The sequence below is a fragment of the Salvelinus alpinus genome, chromosome 28 (genome assembly GCF_045679555.1).
Source record: "Salvelinus alpinus chromosome 28, SLU_Salpinus.1, whole genome shotgun sequence".
Taxonomy (NCBI): Eukaryota; Metazoa; Chordata; class Actinopteri; order Salmoniformes; family Salmonidae; genus Salvelinus; species Salvelinus alpinus.
In genome coordinates, this window is record NC_092113.1 from 22177230 (window position 1) to 22196678 (window position 19449).

The window sequence follows — 19449 nt, forward strand, 5'->3', positions numbered from 1 at the left end:
TGAATGTGTTTATCATTAACATGACTAAATACATGGCTGAGGTCCTACTAGAGTGGGTATGTAACATAAACACAGTGAACGTGTTTATCATTAACATGACTAAATACATGGCTGAGGTCCTACTAGAGTGGGTATGTAACATAAACACAGTGAATGTGTTTATCATTAACATGACTAAATACATGGCTGAGGTCCTACTAGAGTGGATATGTAACATAAACACAGTGAATGTGTTTATCATTAACATGACTAAATACATGGCTGAGGTCCTACTAGAGTGGGTATGTAACATAAACACAGTGAACGTGTTTATCATTAACATGACTAAATACATGGCTGAGGTCCTACTAGAGTGGGTATGTAACACGCACAAACACCTACAGATGTGGATGTGTGATGTTTGCAGTGATTGATCTGTGTCCTTTCCCCTCTGTTTAGTTCACCAACCCCTCTGCTAAGCCTTAAATCTAACGCTGCTCTCCAACTGACAGGAGAGAGGAGGCAAGTCTAGACTCCCTGTAGCCCAGCTTACAATGTACACCGCTTTGAAAGAGATGTGGAATGAATGTACATGTTCTTCTTACGTAATGTTTACTTCCAAAAATTGGAACCATGCAACCGTGTGGTTGATGGAGAATGTACAGTATTTGAAAAATGACTTAATCTTTGAATCTGAGTGTTGGGGATGTAATGTGAAAATATTATTTTCTGAATCTAGATTTGATGATACTGTAGATCTGTCTGTTAGAAAACATGGTGTGGAATATATATCATTCTAGTCTAGGTGGATGTTGACTCGATGCCAAAGGCCACAGTCATATGAGTGTAGAACTAGAAAGCCACTAAGGATGGGTACTGATCTCAGTCAGACTGGGGAGTCTGTGGAGCGGAACCCATACACTCTTAGAAAAAAAAAGGTGCTATCCAGAACCTAAAAAGGGTTCATCGGTTGTCCCCATAGGAGAACCCTTTGAAGAACCCTTTTTGGTTCCAGGTAGAACCCTTTTGAGTACCATGTAGAACCGTTTACACAGAGGGTTCGATATGGAACCCAAAAGGGTTCTCCTGTGGGGACAACTAGACCCAGCCTAATCTACACCACCATCTCAGCCGAACAACCCTTTTGGAGCCCTAGAGTGTATGAATGGAATGTTTCTCTGCCGGATTGTTGCTGTATATGTTACTATGTCTATTAGCTTTATTTTCATCACACAAATTAGTGAACCATGGCTTTATAAAACTAAACTGTATGACAGTGGCTAGGGGGATGTCTTATTTTACATTCCCCTCACTGTATCCTGAAACGAGCTCCGTTACAATCCCCTTGTAAAATGCAACATTAAAAAAAAAATCGACATGTGACGACTCCCCTTTGGGAAAGAGGAATTCCTTCTCTGGGCTGGAACCAAGTCAACCTCACTTTCTCCTGCTTGATTTAGGCTTTCATCTTGTTTAATATTGGCCTGTACACAACCCTTACAACCAGTCAAATAAATCTACCCCTATGATAACAATACTCAGATTGTTTTTGGATCACTGTGCATTCAGCTGCAGACTCCTATTTCATTTCTAGTATAATTTGTCGCTTCCTCTTCCGCATACTGACAAAGAATCTTCAACATTTAGATAAAAAGACGGTGGAAAGAAAAACATGGGGAACTGAGGACATAGAATGACAGAGGAAACAGTCCAGTGGGATTAATACACACAGCGAGAGTAAGAGGGAGAGATTCTGTGAGAGGTGGGCAGAGAATCCCAGCGGGAACCTGGTGTCTGAGTGGTCTGGTCCGGCTGTGTATGTGGTGCTGTTGGGAAACAGGCCTGACTCACCACAGCACACAGAACCACAGTAACGCTATGTAGCCTTCAGCTTCACATGCAACCAGAACAGAGCAAGAATGCATGCTCTTCTCTCCTCCTCCATGTCCAATCCCTCCCTCCCTGTTGCCCAGGCTGCAGATGCTTGCCTGGGTTCAAATCTCTGTGAGGCCCATCTTTAAGGCCATATCTGATGATTGTAGCAGACAGAGCTCTCAACTTAAGGACATAGTGGTGGGTTTAACAGCATGCTTTGGATGCTTCTGCACCATGTATTAGACACCAATATCAGTCACACAAGAGGATGTTTAACATCTCCAGAAGACTGTTTCCTTGGGTTAAAATCTGGTACATCATGTCCCCTCTGTCGCCCTCAACAGGATCACATGGTCAAACCATGGTTAAGCACAGGTCCGATCGGCTTGGTCTGGTCCTGAGAGTTGAGAAAGTTGAGTTGAGAGGCCATGGTGCATAATGCTAATTAACGCTGGTCGTGGTTGTGATGTAAGAGCAGACATAACCCTTCGACCCCCTGACGTTAGTAATGATTCTGAGATTCATAATGGATTCCGTGGAGACAGAGAACCTGGGCTGCTGCTGCTCACACAGTGGAGAGCCTACTCTTTCTGTTCCATCAAGTGGAACATATCTACCTGCTGTTGGAGAAAAAACAAAACAACTATTAGATAAAAAAAAATGTATTCTATCGCTTTGTTTCACGGAGGAGGAGGAATTAATTGGGAAATAGTTTTCATCCAGTTTTAATTTTGACACAGCCAGAACTCAAACTCAAAAACATTATTAAGAACAGAAAAAAAAGTAAACAGAACATAAAAGGTGTGTTGAGAAGCCGATTTTAAAAGGCCGGTGTTCATTTTCTCCTGTACAGCCAACAGGCATTTGGGCCGGAACAGCCAGGCGACTGTAGAGGGCCCCCAACCCCATCTGCTTTTGTAGGTCACCATTACATCAGCATGTTTATGGAAAAGACTTGGAAACACTTTTCATCTTGACCTACTTTTAGATTTATGTATGTGGCAATACTCTGGTTTCTCAACATTATTCACTGTATCAATTATGGAGTAAGGTTACCTTGGTTTCCAGTAATAAATGAGAGAGAAATTGCATCAATGGATGCGCAGATTAGAATATTCCCTTAATGAAGTTCAAAAGTAATATGTAAGAAGTTAGGGTGCACATATTTTGTAGGGTGCACATTATGTGAAGGGGTTGGGACTCTTCGGGATCGGTGACCCCCCACGGGACGGTTGAGCTAACGTGCCCTAATGTGATTAGCATGAGGTTGTAAGTAACAAGAACATTTCCCAGGACATAGACACATCTGATATGGGCAGAAAGCTTAAATTCTTGTTAATCTAACTGCACTGTCCCATTTACAGTAGATATTACAGTGAAAGAATACCATGCTATTGTTTGAGGAGAGTGCACAGTTATGTACTTGAAAATGTATCAATAAACCAGTTAGGCACATTTGATCAGACTTGATACAAGAGTTTGAACAGAAATGCAATGGTTCATTGGAGCAGTCTAAAACTTTGAACATACACTGCTGCCATCTAGCGGCCAATATCTAAATTGCGACTAAACTGGAATAATACATTCTGGCCCTTCTCTTGCATTTCAAAGATGATTAAAATATATATAACAAATACGCATGTTTTTTTCTTTGTATCATATTTTACCAGATCTAATGTGTTATATTCTCCTACATTAATTTCACATTTCCACAAACTTCAAAGTTTTTCCTTTCAAATGGTATGAAGAATATGCATATCCTTGCTTCAGGTCCTGTGCTACAGGTTGGCTATTGGGAGAGCGCTCTCAGACAGACGAGTAGGAGGGTTTGGGTCTGGTATTATGTGATGAATGACTCCATGTTGACTGGTACCAGGGGTTAAGTACTGACTCTGGCCTCTCGGAGTGCAACCTGGCCTCAGAGCATTTCGTATTATTCAGTAAATGTGACCAACTGCCTTGATTCAGTCTTATGTAACAACATTTGAAATGGTGTTTTTTACATTAGATAAAAGCAGAGACACAGAGCTACATCCCCTAACCCGGATGACGCTGGGCCATTTGTGCACCACCCTATGGGACTCCCAATCACGGCGGGTTGTGATACAGCCCAGGATCGAACCAGGGTCTGTAGTGACGCCTCTAGCACAGATGCAGTGTCTTGGACCGCAGCGCCAACAATATTTGATCTGAGCATTCTGTTCTAACAGTCAAGTACTCAAGCTAACTAGCTAACGTGAGAGAACTGCACACGGACCGTTTTACTCACTCTAGCAGGCTGTTTTCATGTTATCCAGAGTGTTGGTGACTGCAACTGTGCTGCTGGCAACAATTTACGCTTTTTTGCCAACGTTTACTGACACCGGCCATATTCAACGGGTGCTGAGCATTTGTACATTTGTCAGTTATTCTGCACTCTGGCACACTCAGACGAGAGTGCTCTGATATCGGAGTAGATAGCCAGAGTGAATGTACGAGCTACCAGAAGCTCCCAGAAGACATTTCTGGCAAAAAGTGCATTTTGATTAAAAAAAAAAAAAAGTACTTTCAAATAGCTCTCCTGTGAAGTAGTGACATACGCATAGTTTCCTGAAATGAGTCACAAATGTGAGACATTCCATTTAGTATGATATATTTCGGTATGTCTTCATTTGTGTATGTGCATCACCCATTTCGTATTATATGTTAAGAATTTGCTAAATGTACTGCCTGTTGTGGCCCAATACTGTATGTGACAAATTCTAGCTAGGTGGCTAATGTTAGCTAGGCTAGGGTTAAAGGGTTAGGGGAAGGGTTAGTTAACATGCCAAGTAGTTAATAAGTACAAAGTAGTTAAAGTTGCTAATGAGCTACAATCCTAAAGTTGTCTGTGATGAGATTCAAACTCGCAACCTTTGGGTTTGCTAGACATTCGCGTTATACGGCAACCCATCCACCCCGACCAACCATCTTAGTTTTGTTTTTGACTTAAGTAACCATCTTTCTTATGCAACCATACCAAACATAAAATATCATACTAATTTGAGTGTCACGGATTCACTTTTACTATGTTACGTCTCGTCTATGAGACCAGGCTGGGGAGTAGAAATCAGTTCAATGTCTAGTTTTGATTTCCATTTGCTTCAGTTATCAACTAATGTGAATTGAACGTGAAATCAACAAAACATTTCACCATGTCATTGGATTTAGATTATAAATTGGGTGAAAAAATATAGAATGAAAAAAATATACAATTGTCTTACGTTGAATACTTTTTGCAAATCCAATTAGTTTTCCATGTCGATTCAACGCCATCACATGGATCTTTGGGATTGAAATGATGTGGAAACAACACTGAGTCAACCAGGTTTTGCCCAGTGGGTCATGTTTTTCTCTTCCCTACAGAGTAGAGCTAAACTAGAGCATGGTTTCTCTCGCCACACATAATACTCTCTCTAGCACGCACGCACAGACGCACACACCTATACCGAAGATATGAACAAACACACCCTGTGCATACTCAATGTCCTACTGTCCTCCTAATATTGACGTATCTGACAGACTATTAATTGACCTTTATTGTTATTACGTCTGTGCACATTAGCTTCATTATTTCATCCCAGTAGACATGGTGTAGTACTTCTGGTCAGGAGGAAAATCATTTCCCCCTGTTACTGAAATTCCCATGGAGTCTGGGAGAAACAGAGGAAGGAAAATGGCAGCAAGGAACCAGGGGCTGGATCTTCCAGGGGCCAGCAGAGCCAGTTGTCTCAGGGCATGTAGTGGCTGATTGGATAGTGTTCTCCCCACCGTCCGGTCGGTCCAGCCGTAAATGTAGAGGAGGAACATGGAGGGGTTTTAGAAAGCCATCAGGAAAGGCTTTGGTTTGGTAGAGACAAATGTGCTTTAGACACAGTAAGGTATTTGTGTGAGAGACTGTGTGAAGGATTGTACGTGTGTGTGCGTGGGTTGGGGTGGGTGATGGGGGATTGCTGTTCCAGTCAGCTGTGGCCTGTCTGTCAGAGACACAGCTATTTCAGATCCTCAGCCAAGTAAACATTTATCTTGCAAAATAATTATAACATCATGCAAACATGGTGATTGAAGAGATTTGGCAGATTAACACAGTTGCTAAATGCCATAAGCATGAACACACACAAATGATAATGCACAGTACCACCTACGTACACTACATTACCAAAAGTATTTGGACACCTGCTCGTCGAACATCTCATTGCAAAATCATGGGCATTAATATGGAGTTGGTCCCCCCTTTGCTGCTATAACAACCTCCACTCTTCTGGAAAAGCTGTCTACTAGATGTTGGAACATTGCTGTGGGGACTTAGTGCCCGACCTCACTTAGCATTAGTGAGGTCGGGCACTGATGTTGGGCAAGAAAGCCTGGCTTGCAGTCGGCGTTCCAATTCATCCAAAAGGTGTTCGATGGGGTTGAGGTCAGGGCTCTGTGCAGGCCACTCAAGTTCTTCCACACCGATCTCGACAAACCATATCTGTATGGACCTCACTTTGTGCATGGGGGCATTGTCATGCTGTAACAGTAATGTTCCTTCCCCAAACTGTAGAAACAAAGTTGGAAACACAGAATCAACTAGAATGTCATTGTATGCTGTAGAGTTCACATTTCCATTCACTGGAACTAAGCGGCCTAGCCCGAACCATGAAAAACAGCCTGAGACCATTGTTCCTCCTCCACCAAACTTTAGCGTTGTCCTGGCATCCACCAAACCCAGATTTGTCTGTTGGACTGCCAGATGGTGAAGCGTGATTCATCACTCCAGAGAATGTGTTTCCACTGCTCCGGAGTCCAATGGCGGCGAGCTTTACACCACTCCAGCCGACGCTTGGCATTGCACATGGTGATCTTAGCCATGTGTGCGGCTGCTCGGCCATGGAAACCCATTTCATGAAGCGACTGACGAACAGTTCTTGTGCTGACGTTGCTTCCAGAGGCAGTTTGGAACTCGATAGTGAGTGTTTCAACCGAGGACAGACGATTTTTACACGCATTGCGCTTCAGCAAAGGTCAGTCCCATTCTCTGAGCTTGTGTGGCCTACCACTTTGCGGCTGAGCATTTGACCAACTAACTTGTAGGAAAGGTGGCATCCTATGACGGTGGCATGTTGAAAGTTACTGAGCTCTTCAGTAAGGCTATTCTACTTCCAATGTTTGTCTTTGGAGATTGCATGACTGTGTGCTTGATTGTAAACACCTGTCAGCAACGGGTGTGGCTGAATTAGCAAAATCCCCTAATTTGAAGGGGTGTCCACATACTTTGTATATAGTGTATTAAACATACATATTATAACAACTGCCCCCCAAACCAAATTCTCTCTCTCATGCAGCAGCATGAGTAAGAGGAGCAGCTGCAGAGCTCAGGCAGGAGGAGTGAGGAATGTGAGGGGGGGACAGACCCAGAGGAGGGAGAGACAGGGGCCAAAGCTCTGCCCAGATACAGTCAAGTTCCCCATTCACTAGGTTAGCAGCAGCAGGGTCCCACAGGGCTTGGCTGGGGGGCTTCAGACAGCTTTGATGGTGTGAAGCTGCAGACAGAGACTGAGGCACTACACACATCCCCACACTGTCTCACATCACCAATTCTGCAACTGCATAGAGGCACTACTGATGAAGTAATCAAACGACCCTGTCACGTGCAAAGATACAGGCATTTTAAGAAGCACAGTACACGTGGTACAGGACTGTTTCTGTTTCCACACTGAGCTAAAGGCTAGAGCTGACACTTTTAAGGAGCGGGACACTAATCCAGACACATAAGAAATCCCGCTACAACCTCCGATGGGCCATCCAATAGGCAAAGCGTCTCAATAGGCACAACCCATAAGATTGCTAAATAGTTCATCAAAAACTACCTGGACTATCTGCATTGACCCCCCCCCCTTTGCACGTAACTATTTTGACTCATCACACGCTCCTACTAATGCTTATTATCTATCATGTTGCCTAGTCACTTTACCCCTACCTATATGTACATAGGCTATCTACCTCAATTACCTTGTACCCCTGAACCTCATGTATGTAACCAAGTTATTGTTACTCATTGTGTATTTATTCCTTGTGTTATGTTTAAAAAAAAATTCTCGGCATTGTTGGGAAGGGCTGTAAGTTTCACTGTTATTCTACACCTGTTGCTTACAAAGCATGTGACAAATAAAATTTGATTTGATTCAATTGGATAAATCCATGTTTTTGCAGACTATCACTGCTCCTTTTTGAGGGACTTGTCTGCAGACGGAATGCTTTCAGAGGGGGAGTCATCAAAACAGGAAACGTTTTATGTTGCTGAAACATTCCTTTTTTAACTCTCACAGGCGAACTAAAATAAATAACCCACTTTAGGCTGTCTGATGCTGAACTGAAGGATGCGGCCCAAGGGAGAGAGAGACCAGAGAGACCAACCCCGGAACGGGGTAGAGGTCCCAGCACCTCGTGAAGTCATTTCCTGTAAGAGAGCACAGCCCTGACTATGTGGCTGCTGCAGCCTGCCGTCTAGTGCCAGTCATGACTGCAGTCCTCCATACTGTAACATGTCTGGGGGCTACACCCTCATCTTCAGACCTAGCAGTAGTAGCACCACCATCTAGTCATCAAATACATCTGGCTGCTCTACTATAACCTTATTTTACACTTCTACTCACAGACTGAAGCTGGCTGATATTCTTAAGGCACCTTCGATAATATTTCCTAGCCCCTTCGAGAGGTATCCATATATACTATATCCGCTATAAAATACTTTTTTTTCTCCAGTTGACCAAAGTGGGATTAAAATAGTTAATTTTTTGGCAAACAATCTACACAAAATACTCAAAGACTCAATGTCAAAGTGGAAGAACATTTTTAGCATTTTAATAGGAGTTAAGATTAATAGGAATTAAATAACTAAAATAGTTGGTGCAGGGGTGTTCAGTGCGCTGAGTCAATACATGTTATAAAACACCTTAGGCTGTGATTACAGCTGTGAGTCTTCTTGGGTAAGTCTCTAAGAGCTTTACACACCTGCATTGTGCAATATTAGTCCATTATTCTTTTCATAATTCTTCAAGCTCTGTCAAGATGTTGGGGATCATTACTAAACAGCCATTTTCAGGTCTTGCCATAGAATATCTAACAGATTTTAGTCAAACTGTAACTTGGCCACTCAGGAACAGTCACTGTCTTTTTGGTAAGCATCTCCAGTGTACATTTATCCTTGTGTTGTAGGTTATTGTCCTGCTGAAAGGTGAATTCCTCTCCTAGTGTCTGGTGTAAAGCAGACTGAAGCAGGTTTTACTCTAGGATTTTGCCTGTGCTTAGCTCCATCTCGTTTCCTTTTATCCTGGAAAAACTTCCCAGTAATTGCTGATGTCAAGCATACCCATACCATGATGCAGCCACCACCACACTTGAAAATAAGGAGGCAGTTACTCAGTGATGTGTTTAAACCTAAAAGTGTATTCTTTTGCAGTATTACTTTAGTGCCTTGTCGCATACAAAATAGTGTTTTGGAATTTTTCCTCTCTATATTTGTATTATTTTCACTGTCATTTAGGTCATTATTGTGGAGTCACTACAATGTTGTTAATCCATTCGCAGTTTTCTCCTATCACAGCCATTGAACTCTGTATCTGTTTTAATGGCCTTATGGTAACATCCCTAAACAGTTTCATTCCTGTCCTGCAGCTCAGTTCAGAAGTACGACTGTGTCTTTGAGCTGTCTGGGTGGGTTAATACATAATCCACAGCATCCTTATTAACTTGACCATGCTTAAAGATGTCTGATTTGTTATTGTTACCCATCTACCAATCACTGCCCTTCTTCATGAGGCTCACCCTGTTCTTCGTAGTTGAATCTGTGCTTGAAATTCAGTACTTGACTGAGGGACAGATGTTGTATGCGTGGGGGACAGAGGAAAGGTTAGTCATTAGAAAAATAATGTTAACCCCTATTATTTCCCACAGAGTGAGTCCATGTAACTTATGTGATTTGTTGAGCCAAATTTTACTCCTGAACTAATGTAGGCTTGCCTGAACAAAGGGGCTGAATATGTATCCATCAACTATATTTTAGTTATCAAATTTGTATTAATCAACAACTTTGACCTTTGAGTATTTTGAGTAATCCCACTTTGTAACACAATAAAATGTGAAGAAATCCCAGGGGTATGAATTATTTTGCAAGGCACTGTAAAGGCCTACAACTGGAGACAATGAGGACATGCGGAACAAAATACGCACACATACAAAACCCCTCTATATGAAATGGAGCGGCAACTGTGGAAATTATTTCCTCTTGCAGCCAATCATCTGGGCCATTCCCAGCTCTGGAGACACACAGGCACATCTTTGTTTGTGCACGCTGCATGATTCTGTGTTTTCTATTAGTCACAGTTACACTATCTGGCCGGCCCCTACAGAGGACCGGCCAACCGTCCGCACCCTGACGGACAGCGGACTGCTGCCGAATACTATGATCTCTGAGGGAGATGACAAGTCATTGAGGAAACTGTCACTAACAGAGACAAGCCTCTAGATGTGACACTAAGCCAATACGAACCTGTTATCCCCAGCCAGGTCTTCATCTCATCCAGGAGCAGCAGAGAGACTTGACTCACCAGGAGATCTAGCCACCAATCCAGCGGCGACAGCCACTTCATCTCCCAGCCGCTGCAGTGATATGATGACAGGCTTTGGAGGCTGGTCTGCAATTTGGAGCTGGACAGAGAGGAGACAGACACACTGACAGACACACAGACTACAGACATTCTAATTATGGATAACTAAGAGTGGAATGGGCCTTTGATTCCTATAGAATTCTCCTTTGTTAACTCAGAGGTAAACATGGCACACAGTCGGCCAGTCCCAGACTGCCAGTTATCCAGGGTCTATTGGTATTTGTTGTGCTGCTCTGCTTAATGTGCCCCTTGAGGTAGTGGCCATGGATTCCTGAAATTAATAAGGATCCGCCGCTTTTTTCAATTTTTGCCTGAAATGACATTCTCAAATCTAACTGCCTGTAGCTCAGGCCCTGAAGCAAGGATATGCATATTCTTGGTACCATTTGAAAGGAAACACTTAAGTTTGTGGAAATGTGAAAGGAATGTAGGAAAATATAACACAATAGATTTGGTAAAATACAACAAACAAAAAAACAACCGTTCTTTTGTATTTTTTGTACCATCACCTTTGAAATGCAAGATAAAGGCCATAATGTATTATTCCAGCCCAGGTGCAATATACATTTTGGCCACAAGATGGCAGCAGTGTATGTGCAAAGTGTTAGACTGATCCAATGAACCATTGCATTTCTGTTCAACATTTTGTATCAAGACTGCCCAAATATGCCTAATTTGTTTATTAATAACTTTGTTCAAAATTGTGCACTCTCCTCAAACAATAGCATGGTATCACTAATAGCTACTGTAAATTAGACAGTGCAGTTAGATTAGCAAGATTTTAAAGCTTTCTGCCAATATCAGATATCTATGTCCTGGGAAATGTTCTTGTTACTTACAACCTCGTGCTAATCGCATTAGCCTACATTAGCTCAACCGTCCCGTGGAAGGGACACTGATCCCGAAGAAGTTTTAACATAGTTCAAACCAAAAGTCAGAGCAGAGGAGGATTTTCCAATGACAGAATTCCTCTCAACCCACACATACTTCCTACAGTTACAGCCGTCAACATGTAATCAGCTGGTATGAAGAGCAGTGCAAGTGAGAGAAATTGAGGAAAAAGAGCTGCTGTTCCATATGAAAGTTACGTGACAGTTATACGATAAATAATTGGGATATCAAATGGACAATTACAATGTTCCAGTTTCTATTGTCTTGAGGGTGAGTGTTTTTTTACCATTTTTTGTGGAGTGAGAAGAGTATGATTCCCCATCATGCAATCTGAGCAAACCCCTGGGATACACATTTCAATCCCAATTCCAGTCCCCCAAAAAGACGTCCTATTTTTACCAGCGTTACACTCCATAGAGGGAAAGCACCAGCCCTGAGCTTTTGGTTTCCCCGCAGATATGTTGTCCTTCCAGAAATGAAAATAAACACACGGAAAACCACAAGGATAAATTTGGCTGCTTGTGTGGAAAATACGTTTTTTCTGTCTCTGTGAATGCTCTCTTGCATGCATTCTTAAAAATAGATAGTTGAGGGGAAATGTTGGGGGAAAAAGTAGTGGATGATTAAGTACATTAATGGCTGGCATTGAGTGTCCACAGAGACAAAGAGGGAATCATTGATATTTTGCTTATAAACATGCAAAGCATAGATCACCCAGAACAGCTATGGTATACATGTAATTCAAAACTAACAAATGCCAAGTAAGAATTTAGGATCATATGAGTATCATAAGTCATAGTGTAATGCAAAAGATAGAAACAGAAGTGATGTTAAATTACACATGCAAAACTGTGTTCATCAGAGGAGGGTTGGCGCTCACTGGCTAAATAGGCTGCTGATGTTTGTTCAATTCTGTCTGCTCAGCGTTGGCTAACGGACACAGTATCACCTGTTGCTCCATATCTAACTGGGAATCCCATTGGGTAATGTGGGAAATGTCTCGCTGAAATAACTGAAACTGTCCAGCTTTGGTATCACAAACAGATACATTTTTTGACAAATTCCTCCCAGTGCAAGCCAGTGATATAGCAGCTACATGTACTGCAACTGCCAAAATAAATGACCCACTTAAGTAAATGAGGGATACAAAGTATATTGAAAGCAGGTGCTTCCACACAGGTGTTGTTCCTGAGTTACTTAAACAATTAACATCCCATCATGCTTAGGGTCATGTATAAAAAATGTCTAGTTGACTATTATTTTTTACTATCCAGGCTAGAAGAGATCTCTGTGACTTTGAAAGAGGGGTCTCAAAAGGAGCATAGGGTGTGTGCCTGTCTGTCACCAGATCTCAAACCAACGTAAAACTTGAGCCTGAGAAAGCGTTTTCCACCACCATCAACAAAATACCAAATTATGGAATTCCCAAACACTTGTAGAATCTATACCAAGGCGCATTGAAGCTAGTCTGGCGGCTCAAAGCCATTTAAGACACTTTATGGTGGTGTTTCCTTTATTTTGGCAGTTACCTGTATATTGTAGCTGGTGTGCAGGGTGGGGCTGGTATAAAGTATAGTCTGCCTCTTGGCAGTGACAATGGATGCTTCGCTTCTCCAGCTGCAGTAACAGTTGTCAGCTGCTCTTCCCGGATCTCCACGGTAACGTGAGCCACGCTGTTATCGGATCCAGGGAGCTTTTCCTCCCCGGGAAAGAAAAATATGTAGGGGAGGAAGAGAAGAAGGAGAGAGCGAGAGAGGGGAGCAGAGGGTTTGGTCATGGTCCCATGTGGGAGTATTTAATAACAAACATTAAAAATACCACAGAAATCCTTAACCACATTCCCACGGTCTGACTGTAGCTAGGCCCTGACAGCAGGGTTAGAAATACCAGCCACTGGACCTGCTCCAGAGTGTGCAAGCGCACACGCACGCACATATACTGTTGAGCGTGAAAAACCCAGCAGGGATGCAGTTCTTGACACAAACTGGTGCACCTGGCACCTACTACCATACCCCATTGTAAGGCACTTACAATGTATTCGGAAAGTATTCAAATCCCTTAAAATTTTCCGCGTTGTTACATTACAGCCTTATTCTAAAATGGATTAAACACTTTTTTCCTCATCAATCTACACACAATACCGGATAATGACAAAGCGAAAACAGTTTTTATTTTATTTTTAGCAATGTTTCATTTTTTTTAAACAGAAATATCTTATTTATGTAAGTATTCAGACCCTTTGATATGAGACTCGAAATTGAGCTCAGGTGCATCCTGTTTCCATTGATCATCCTTGAGTTGTTTGTACAACTTGATTGGATTCCACCTGTGGTAAATTCAATTGATTGAACATGATTTGGAAAGGCACACATATGTCTATATAAGGTCCCACAGTTGACAGTGCATGTCAGAGCATAAACCAAGCCATGAGGTCGAAGGAATTGTCCGTAGAGCACCGAGACAGGATTGTGTCAAGGCACAGATCTGGGGAAGGGTACCAAAACATTTCTGCAGCATTGAAGGTCCCCAAGAACACAGTGGCCATTATCCCTTTATTTTTATTTGTAAATTTTTTTGTACTTTATTTATAGACTTCCAGTGAAAGAGGACAAGGCGGCGAGCTAGCAGCGAGGCAAATGCTATTGCATTCGCCTGATGCGTGGCAGTATTCTGGTCTAGGGGAAGTACCCCAAAAATGGCAGTGAATGGGTTGAGGCTAACAGTTGTATTACACATATGTGAGAATGCCTCAAAATGGGGTCCCAGAAGCCACTCAAAGATTGGCATGACCAAAATGTGTCCCACAGTCACTGGACACTGGTGTCATGTCAAACACTTGGTCATTATTTTGATATATTTTTGCCAATCTGTCATTTGAGTAATGGAGACAGTGCAAAATGTTTAATTGAATGAGCCCATGCCTTATGCAAAATTATGAGATGTGGATATACTCAATACTTTGTTACCATACATCGTCAGGTAGCTTGTCTTGCTCCCATGCAGATTTAAAATTTGCCAAGGAAGGCCGGATTAATGTTCTGTATTATGTCATATAATCTGGAGATTGTGCCCTTAAGATACGGGTTAAGATCTAAGCACCTCTCGACTGGACATCTAGTGATTTGATTTATTTATTTAGTGGGCTCGATACCTGCAAAGCTGATTACAGGTATCTAAAAAAGTGGCTATTGGGAATATTATGGTCAACCCTCAGAGAATCGAATGAGACAAATGTGTCATCAACAAATAGGTCACAAAAAAACACCAGACCATTCCTGTCAGAACTGGAATGCCGTGTCAATCTGTGATGCTGGGAAGAGATTGGCCTATTTTATTGCCTTACCTCCTCACGCCATTTGCACACACTGTATATATACTTTTTTTTCCTTTCTATTGTGTCATTGACTGTACGCTTGTTTATTCCATGTGTAACTCTGTTGTTGTTTGTGTCGCACTGCTTTGCTTTATCTTGGCCAGGTCGCACTTGTAAATGAGAACTCGTTCTCAACTAGTTTACCTGGTTAAATAAAGGTGAAATAAAAATGAAAAAAAGATTATTACATGTTAATGGAGAGATGCAGCTTGCTTGTTTAAGGCTAAAGTGATTTTGGGAATTGGGACCAGATTATAAGGGAGTTCTTGACAGTGGGATTCAAAACATGGGTGCCAAGCTACCTAAGGCTAGACACTGAGCTCTCTCTTTCCATGTCTTAATAGGATACCCTACTAACATACTGTGAGCATGTTAAATACTAACAAGTTTGTACTCCCAAAGGACCACGTGTATTATTCTTTACTATTTGTCTGGTTGGTCCGCCTTGGTGCTTAGTGGCTGCTGGCACGGGACCACAGGTTGTACAGACAGTAATTAATACTGCAGGACAGGTATTAATTACCAAGCATTTGCCAGTCATTTTTCAGTGTTCTGGCTGGTTAGGATGTTTAACTGAGGATTACATTTATACAAATGTTGAATTATGTGTTTTCTAATTATTGTATATTTTTATGGATTTTAAGTCATCCCAAGTGGATGGGGTTGGTCGGGGGGACATACATAATAGTGAAGACATCAAACTATAAAATAACACATATTGAATCATGTAGTAAACAAACAAAAAAAGTGTTAAACAAATTAAAATATTTGAGATTTTTCAAATGTCCACCATTTGCCTTGACAGCTTTGCACACTCTTGGTATTCACTCAACCAGCTTCACCTGGAATGCTTTTCCAACAGGCTTGAAGGAGTTTCCACATATGCTGAACACTTATTAGCTGCTTTCCCTTCACTCTGGTGCCCGACTCATCACAAACCATCTCAATTTGGTAGAGGTTGGGGGATTGTGGAGGCCAGGTCATCTGATGCAGCACTCCATCACTCTCTTTCTTGGTAAAATAATCCTTATACAGCCTGGAGGTGTGTTTTGGGTCATTGTCCAGTTGAAAAACAAATGATAGTCCCACTAAGCACAAACCAGATGGGATGGCAAATCGATGCAGAATGCTGTGGTAGCCATGCTGGTTAAGTGTGCCTTGAATTCAAAATACATCACAGACAGTGTCACCAGCAAAGCACCCCCACACCGTAACACCTCCTCCATGCTTTACGGTGGGAAATACACATGCAGAGATCATCCGTTCACCCACACCACGTCTCACAAAGACACGGTGGTTGGAACCAAAAATTTGGACTCCAGACCAAAGGACACATTTCTACTTGTCTAATGTCCATTGCTCATGTTTCTTGGCCCAAGCAAGTCTCTTCTTCTTATTGGTGTTCTTTAGTAGTGGTTTCTTTGCAGCAATTCAACCATGAAGGCCTGATTCACACAGTCTCCTCTAAACAGTTGCTGTGTGTTACTTGAACTTTGTGAAGCATTTATTGGGCTGGTAACTCTAATGGACTCATACTCTGCAGGAGAAGAAACTCTGGGTCTTCCTTTCCTGTTTATTAAATTTTTTTCACCTTTATTTAACCAGGTAAGCCAGTTGAGAACAAGTTCTCATTTACAACTGAGACCCGGCCAAGATAAAGCAAAGCAGTGCGACAAAAAAACAACAGAGTTACACATGGGATAAACAAACGTACAGTCAATAACACAATAGAAAAATCTATGTACAGTGTGTGCAAATGTAGTAAGATTAGGGAGGTAAGGCAATAAATAGGCCATAGAGGCGAAATAATTACAATTTAGCATTAACACTGGAGTGATAGATGTGCAGATGATGATGTGCAAATGAGCTGTTCTTGCCATAATATGGACTTGGTCTTTTACCAAATAGGGTTATCTTCTGTATACCACCCCTTCCTTGTCACAACACAACTGATTGGCTCAAATGCATTAAGGAAAGAAATTCCACAAATTAACTTTTAACAAGGCACACCTGTTAATTGAAATGCATTCCTACCTCAGGTGAAGCTGGTTGAGAGAATTGAAATGCATTCCAGGTGAGAAAATGGCAAGAGTGTGAAAGCTGTCATCAAGGCAAAACCGTGTGGCTATTTGAAGAATCGCAGATATAAAATATTTTGATTTGTTTAACAGTTTTTGGTTACTACATGATTCCATATGTGTTATTACATAGTTTTGATGTCTTCACTATTATTCAACAATGTATAAAATTTAAAAAAATTAAAGAAAAACCCTTCAATGAGTAGGTGTTCTAAAACTTTGGACCGGTAGTGTATATTGTTTTATTATCCTTCAAATATGCATATTGCATAAGATACATTAGAGAACTGAGTTGGATAGAGCTCTAATGAGGTTCTGTTTAACATGGTAGTATTTTGCTCTAGTCTAGGAGAGGTAGATGCAGCAAGGCCAGCATAGGGGTCCAAGGTTTTCTTCTGGGTATTTTCTTGTTTTTCTTTTTCTTTATATTTCATTACTCTGACCTTTTCAGCACACTGGCCATGTGATTAGAAATGAATGTTGGTACGATTACTATGACTATGCCTAATTCACAAACTCCAGGCACCACATGCTTTATCACCTGGAACTTAAAAGGAATTAACCATGTGGTCAAGCATAGCCGAGTGTATGCTTATCTTAAGTCTTTAAATTCGGACATTGTTTTTCTCCAAGAGACCCATCTCCAGTCCAGCGACCATGATAAACTAAAGAGAGGATGGGTAGACCAAATATTTCACTCAAACTTTGAGGGGCAGCCATCCTTATCAGAAAAGGCACGTTGTGTGTCTCCTCCAAAGTAATTTCAGATACTAATGGCAGATGTATTACAGTGATGGGGAAATTGTTTAGCACACAGGTTATTCTGGCTAACCTCTATGGTCCTAATTGAGATGACGCTCAATTTTTCTCCTACCTCATCGCAACACTTCCCGACCTTATCTATCATCATTTGATATTGGGCGGAGATTTCAATTGTGTATTACATTCAAGTCTAGACAGATCCAGACCGAAGCCCAACAATGTCATTTCTAAATCAGGTTCAGTGATCAACTCATTCTAGAATCCTATCATTTGTCTGATCCATGGAGGAGGAGCATTCCCACTGCTAAACAGTACTCCTTTTTACTGCAGTCCACCACTCATACTCTAGGATTGACTTTTTCCTGCTGGAAATATAATTCTTCCTTTTTAAACTAATAGCCAATATCACAGCATCATTATCTCAGACCATAGCCCTGTCCTGCTAGATATCCGCTTTCCGGACAGTACTGTGTCAACGCGTGTGGCGTTTTGACCCACTACTACTATCCTGTAGTGCCTTTAAAAAATACATATCAACTCACAATGATGTCTTTTTACAGATCAACTGCACCCCTGACGTGTCTCACTCTGTGTGGGAGTTGTTAAAAGCATATCTAAGGGGCCAAATTATGTCATACACAGCGTATGACAAAAAAAATGCACTAAAAGCTTATCAGAGCTATCTCAACTCATTCTAGATGTGGACAACAGGTATGCCTCTTCTCCGACTCTTTAACTCTACAAAGAGAGACTGCTACACCAATCGGAATTTGACAATCTTTCCACTAAACAAATGGAGCAGCTTCTGTTTAAGTCGAGGCAGCCATTTTATGAACACGGAGAGAAAGGTTGCAAATTCTCACCAGCTTGGACAATCTGCTGCTAGCATCACCATACCTGAAATCTGTTTAGCAGCTGATGTAACTTCTACCAGTCCCAAAGAAATCAATCAAATCAACTTAAGTAATTCTACTCTGCTCTGGACATCCCCGGTCTCAATTCAGATGAACAAACTAACATGGATGCCTCAATAAGTTATGAAACTACTCTGGCAATCCAGTTCATGCAGAGTGGTGAAGCTCCTGGGCCTGATGGCTTCCCTATTGAATTTTATGAAGAATGTCTCCTCTAAACTATTCCCTATCCTCAGCTCAATGTGCAATGAAATCCTTTCTGGTCAGACACTGCCCCAGACACTTACCCAGGTGACTATTTCGGTTTTGCTTAAAAGGACAAGAATCCCCTAGACTATGGCTCATACCGCCCTATAAGCCTTTTGTGCTGCGATTATACAATTCTCACAAGGTCCTTTCACGCCATTTAGAGACAGTGATGCCTAATATAATTAACTCAGACCAAACCTGATTTGTCTCAGGTAGGTAATATTTATTCTGTCCACTCAACTCTACAGCCAGAGGTTGTCATCCCTCTTGATGCTGAGAAAGGCTTACAACCGGGTTGAGTGGGAATATCTATTTACAGTACTAGGGAGATTTGGGTTTGACCCGTCATTCCTTTCCTGGATTAAGATTTCGTACTCGTCCCCAGTAGTTTCTGTTCACACCAACAATGTTACCTCCAGCTACTTCCCTCTCCACAGGGGGGGGGGGGGGGCTGCTGTTTATCCCCTTTCCTATTTGATATGGTTATTGAGCCTTTTGCTATCAGCCTGCGCGTGGACTAGAGGATTAAGGGAATACTAAGGGGCGACTTAACTCACAAGGTGTCCTTATATGCAGATGATCTTCTTTTATACATCTCTAACCCTGTGGAGTCCATACCGTATCTCTTGGACATTCTCTGGTTATAAGTTAAACCTAAC

The 19449-nt window shown here is 41.8% G+C and overlaps 1 protein-coding gene across 4 annotated transcripts in view; it reads right to left on the reverse strand.

The window, feature by feature from the left end:
• LOC139557414 (histone deacetylase 7-like) overlaps nucleotides 1–19207 on the reverse strand; it is a 91818-nt gene extending 72611 nt beyond the window's left edge. For 2 of the 4 annotated variants that reach the window (XM_071372189.1, XM_071372186.1), the window contains exon 1: nucleotides 12944–19207. The gene's annotated coding sequence lies outside the window, so the exon portion shown is untranslated. Of the gene's footprint in view, nucleotides 1–10405; nucleotides 11906–12943 lie in introns of those variants that run through there. The other 2 variants (XM_071372188.1, XM_071372185.1) reach the window with 1 other exon arrangement.
• Between the last annotated feature and the right edge of the window lie 242 nt (nucleotides 19208–19449).